Raw genomic sequence first — 5768 nt, forward strand, 5'->3', positions numbered from 1 at the left:
GAACTTCAACTAGAGTTCGCGGAAATGCTCAGTGGACACCCCAGGTAGGGTAAGGATCAGCATTTCCACACTACTCAGAGAATTTTTATTTTCAGGGATGGATTTTTAGCCCAAACCAAGTTGAAGAAAAGTGGTTTCGTGAAAATCGCAGAAAATTTTTTTTCAGAAACTCCGGGGTGCCTGGAGGTCGCGGTGCACCACGCGACAGTTGTATTCCAAAACTGAGTCACACAGATCACACGAGTACCAAGGCATCCTTGAAACTCATTCAAATGCAAGTGCTTCTATCTGTTTCCTTGATTGTTTCCCACTCATTCCTTTTGGTTTGGGGAACATGTCAAAATCCCATGCCCAGAGAACTTCAACTAGAGTTCGCGGAAATGCTCAGTGGACACCCCAGGTAGGGTAAGGATCAGCATTTCCACACTACTCAGAGAATTTTTATTTTCAGGGATGGATTTTTAGCCCAAACCAAGTTGAAGAAAAGTGGTTTCGTGAAATTGGCAGAAAATTTTTTTTCAGAAACTCCGGGGTGCCTGGAGGTCGCGGTGCACCCCGCGACAGTTGTATTCCAAAACTGAGTCACTCAGATCACACGAGTACCAAGGCATCCTTGAAACTCATTCAAATGCAAGTGCTTCTATCTGTTTCCTTGATTGTTTCCCACTCATTCCTTTTGGTTTGGGGAACATGTCAAAATCCCATGCCCAAAGAACTTCAACTAGAGTTCGCGGAAATGCTCAGTGGACACCCCAGGTAGGGTAAGGATCAGCATTTCCACACTACTCAGAGAATTTTTATTTTCAGGGAAGGATTTTTAGCCCAAACCAAGTTGAAGAAAAGTGGTTTCGTGAAAATCGCAGAAAATTTTTTTTCAGAAACTCTGGGGTGCCATGAGGTCGCGGTGCACCACGCGACAGTTGTATTCCAAAACTGAGTCACTCAGATCACACGAGTACCAAGGCATCCTTGAAACTCATTCAAATGCAAGTGCTTCTATCTGTTTCCTTGATTGTTTCCCACTCATTCCTTTTGGTTTGGGGAACATGTCAAAACCCCATGCCCAGAGAACTTCAACTAGAGTTCGCGGAAATGCTCAGTGGACACCCCAGGTAGGGTAAGGATCAGCATTTCCACACTACTCAGAGAATTTTTATTTTCAGGGATGGATTTTTAGCCCAAATCAAGTTGAAGAAAAGTGGTTTCGTGAAATTGGCAGAAAATTTTTTTTCAGAAACTCCGGGGTGCCTGGAGGTCGCGGTGCACCCCGCGACAGTTGTATTCCAAAACTGAGTCACTCAGATCACACGAGTACCAAGGCATCCTTGAAACTCATTCAAATGCAAGTGCTTCTATCTGTTTCCTTGATTGTTTCCCACTCATTCCTTTTGGTTTGGGGAACATGTCAAAATCCCATGCCCAAAGAACTTCAACTAGAGTTCGCGGAAATGCTCAGTGGACACCCCAGGTAGGGTAAGGATCAGCATTTCCACACTACTCAGAGAATTTTTATTTTCAGGGAAGGATTTTTAGCCCAAACCAAGTTGAAGAAAAGTGGTTTCGTGAAAATCGCAGAAAATTTTTTTTCAGAAACTCCGGGGTGCCTGGAGGTCGCGGTGCACCACGCGACAGTTGTATTCCAAAACTGAGTCACTCAGATCACACGAGTACCAAGGCATCCTTGAAACTCATTCAAATGCAAGTGCTTCTATCTGTTTCCTTGACTGTTTCCCACTCATTCCTTTTGGTTTGGGGAACATGTCAAAATCCCATGCCCAAAGAACTTCAACTAGAGTTCGCGGAAATGCTCAGTGGACACCCCAGGTAGGGTAAGGATCAGCATTTCCACACTTCTCAGAGAATTTTTATTTTCAGGGAAGGATTTTTAGCCCAAACCAAGTTGAAGAAAAGTGGTTTCGTGAAAATCGCAGAAAATTTTTTTTCAGAAACTCCGGGGTGCCTGGAGGTCGCAGTGCACCACGCGACAGTTGTATTCCAAAACTGAGTCACTCAGATCACACGAGTACCAAGGAATCCTTGAAACTCATTCAAATGCAAGTGCTTCATCTGTTTCCTTGATTGTTTCCCACTCATTCCTTTTGGTTTGGGGAACATGTCAAAATCCCATGCCCAGAGAACTTCAACTAGAGGTCGCGGAAATGCTCAGTGGACACCCCAGGTAGGGTAAGGATCAGCATTTCCACACTACTCAGAGAATTTTTATTTTCAGGGATGGATTTTTAGCCCAAACCAAGTTGAAGAAAAGTGGTTTCGTGAAAATCGCAGAAAATTTTTTTTCAGAAACTCCGGGGTGACTGGAGGTCGCGGTGCACCCCGCGACAGTTGTATTCCAAAACTGAGTCACTCAGATCACACGAGTATCAAGGCATCCTTGAAACTCATTCAAATGCAAGTGCTTCTATCTGTTTCCTTGATTGTTTCCCACTCATTCCTTTTGGTTTGGGGAACATGTAAAAATCCCATGCCCAAAGAACTTCAACTAGAGTTCGCAGAAATGCTCAGTGGACACCCCAGGTAGGGTAAGGATCAGCATTTCCACACTACTCAGAGAATTTTTATTTTCAGGGAAGGATTTTTAGCCCAAACCAAGTTGAAGAAAAGTGGTTTCGTGAAAATCGCAGAAAATTTTTTTTCAGAAACTCCGGGGTGCCTGGAGGTCGCGGTGCACCACGCGACAGTTGTATTCCAAAACTGAGTCACTCAGATCACACGAGTACCAAGGCATCCTTGAAACTCATTCAAATGCAAGTGCTTCTATCTGTTTCCTTGATTGTTTCCCACTCATTCCTTTTGGTTTGGGGAACATGTCAAAATCCCATGCCCAGAGAACTTCAACTAGAGTTCGCGGAAATGCTCAGTGGACACCCCAGGTAGGGTAAGGATCAGCATTTCCACACTACTCAGAGAATTTTTATTTTCAGGGATGGATTTTTAGCCCAAATCAAGTTGAAGAAAAGTGGTTTCGTGAAAATCGCAGAAAATTTTTTTTCAGAAACTCCGGGGTGCCTGGAGGTCGCGGTGCACCACGTGACAGTTGTATTCCAAAACTGAGTCACTCAGATCACACGAGTACCAAGGCATCCTTGAAACTCATTAAAATGCAAGTGCTTCTATCTGTTTCCTTGATTTTTTCCCACTCATTCCTTTTTGTTTGGGGAACATGTCAAAATCCCATGCCCAGAGAACTTCAACTAGAGTTCGCGGAAATGCTCAGTGGACACCCCAGGTAGGGTAAGGATCAGCATTTCCACACTACTCAGAGAATTTTTATTTTCAGGGATGGATTTTTAGCCCAAATCAAGTTGAAGAAAAGTGGTTTCGTGAAAACCGCAGAAAATTTTTTTTTAGAAACTCCGGGGTGCCTGGAGGTCGCGGTGCACCACGCGACAGTTGTATTCCAAAATTGAGTCACTCAGATCACACGAGTACCAAGGCATCCTTGAAACTCATTCAAATGCAAGTGCTTCTATCTGTTTCCTTGATTGTTTCCCACTCATTCCTTTTGGTTTGGGGAACATGTCAAAATCCCATGCCCAGAGAACTTCAACTAGAGTTCGCGGAAATGCTCAGTGGACACCCCAGGTAGGGTAAGGATCAGCATTTCCACACTACTCAGAGAATTTTTATTTTCAGGGATGGATTTTTAGCCCAAATCAAGTTGAAGAAAAGTGGAACGTGAAAATCGCAGAAAATTTTTTTTCAGAAACTCCGGGGTGCCTGGAGGTCGCGGTGCACCACGTGACAGTTGTATTCCAAAACTGAGTCACTCAGATCACACGAGTACCAAGGCATCCTTGAAACTCATTCAAATGCAAGTGCTTCTATCTGTTTCCTTGATTGTTTCCCACTCATTCCTTTTGGTTTGGGGAACATGTCAAAATCCCATGCCCAGAGAACTTCAACTAGAGTTCGCGGAAATGCTCAGTGGACACCCCAGGTAGGGTAAGGATCAGCATTTCCACACTACTCAGAGAATTTTTATTTTCAGGGATGGATTTTTAGCCCAAACCAAGTTGAAGAAAAGTGGTTTCGTGAAAATCGCAGAAAATTTTTTTTCAGAAACTCCGGGGTGCCTGGAGGTCGCGGTGCACCCCGCGACAGTTGTATTCCAAAACTGAGTCACTCAGATCACACGAGTACCAAGGCATCCTTGAAACTCATTCAAATGCAAGTGCTTCTATCTGTTTCCTTGATTGTTTCCCACTCATTCCTTTTGGTTTGGGGAACATGTCAAAATCCCATGCCCAGAGAACTTCAACTAGAGTTCGCGGAAATGCTCAGTGGACACCCCAGGTAGGGTAAGGATCAGCATTTCCACACTACTCAGAGAATTTTTATTTTCAGGGATGAATTTTTAGCCCAAATCAAGTTGAAGAAAAGTGGATTCGTGAAAATCGCAGAAAATTTTTTTTCAGAAACTCCGGGGTGCCTGGAGGTCGCGGTGCACCACGCGACAGTTGTATTCCAAAACTGAGTCACTCAGATCACACGAGTACCAAGGCATCCTTGAAACTCATTCAAATGCAAGTGCTTCTATCTGTTTCCTTGATTGTTTCCCACTCATTCCTTTTGGTTTGGGGAACATGTCAAAATCCCATGCCCAACGAACTTCAACTAGAGTTCGCGGAAATGCTCAGTGGACACCCCAGGTAGGGTAAGGATCAGCATTTCCACACTTCTCAGAGAATTTTTATTTTCAGGGAAGGATTTTTAGCCGAAACCAAGTTGAAGAAAAGTGGTTTCGTGAAAATCGCAGAAAATTTTTTTTCAGAAACTCCGGGGTGCCTGGAGGTCGCGGTGCACCACGCGACAGTTGTATTCCAAAACTGAGTCACTCAGATCACACGAGTACCAAGGCATCCTTGAAACTCATTCAAATGCAAGAGCTTCTATCTGTTTCCTTGATTGTTTCCCACTCATTCCTTTTGGTTTGGGGAACATGTCAAAATCCCATGCCCAGAGAACTTCAACTAGAGTTCGCGGAAATGCTCAGTGGACACCCCAGGTAGGGTAAGGATCAGCATTTCCACACTACTCAGAGAATTTTTATTTTCAGGGAAGGATTTTTAGCCCAAACCAAGTTGAAGAAAAGTGGTTTCGTGAAAATCGCAGAAAATTTTTTTTCAGAAACTCCGGGGTGCCTGGAGGTCGCGGTGCACCACGCGACAGTTGTATTCCAAAACTGAGTCACTCAGATCACACGAGTACCAAGGCATCCTTGAAACTCATTCAAATGCAAGTGCTTCTATCTGTTTCCTTGATTGTTTCCCACTCATTCCTTTTGGTTTGGGGAACATGTCAAAATCCCATGCCCAACGAACTTCAACTAGAGTTCGCGGAAATGCTCAGTGGACACCCCAGGTAGGGTAAGGATCAGCATTTCCACACTTCTCAGAGAATTTTTATTTTCAGGGAAGGATTTTTAGCCGAAACCAAGTTGAAGAAAAGTGGTTTCGTGAAAATCGCAGAAAATTTTTTTTCAGAAACTCCGGGGTGCCTGGAGGTCGCGGTGCACCACGCGACAGTTGTATTCCAAAACTGAGTCACTCAGATCACACGAGTACCAAGGCATCCTTGAAACTCATTCAAATGCAAGAGCTTCTATCTGTTTCCTTGATTGTTTCCCACTCATTCCTTTTGGTTTGGGGAACATGTCAAAATCCCATGCCCAGAGAACTTCAACTAGAGTTCGCGGAAATGCTCAGTGGACACCCCAGGTAGGGTAAGGATCAGCATTTCCACACTAC

This window comes from Lepisosteus oculatus, unplaced genomic scaffold (assembly GCF_040954835.1).
Source record: "Lepisosteus oculatus isolate fLepOcu1 unplaced genomic scaffold, fLepOcu1.hap2 HAP2_SCAFFOLD_220, whole genome shotgun sequence".
Classification (NCBI taxonomy): Eukaryota; Metazoa; Chordata; class Actinopteri; order Semionotiformes; family Lepisosteidae; genus Lepisosteus; species Lepisosteus oculatus.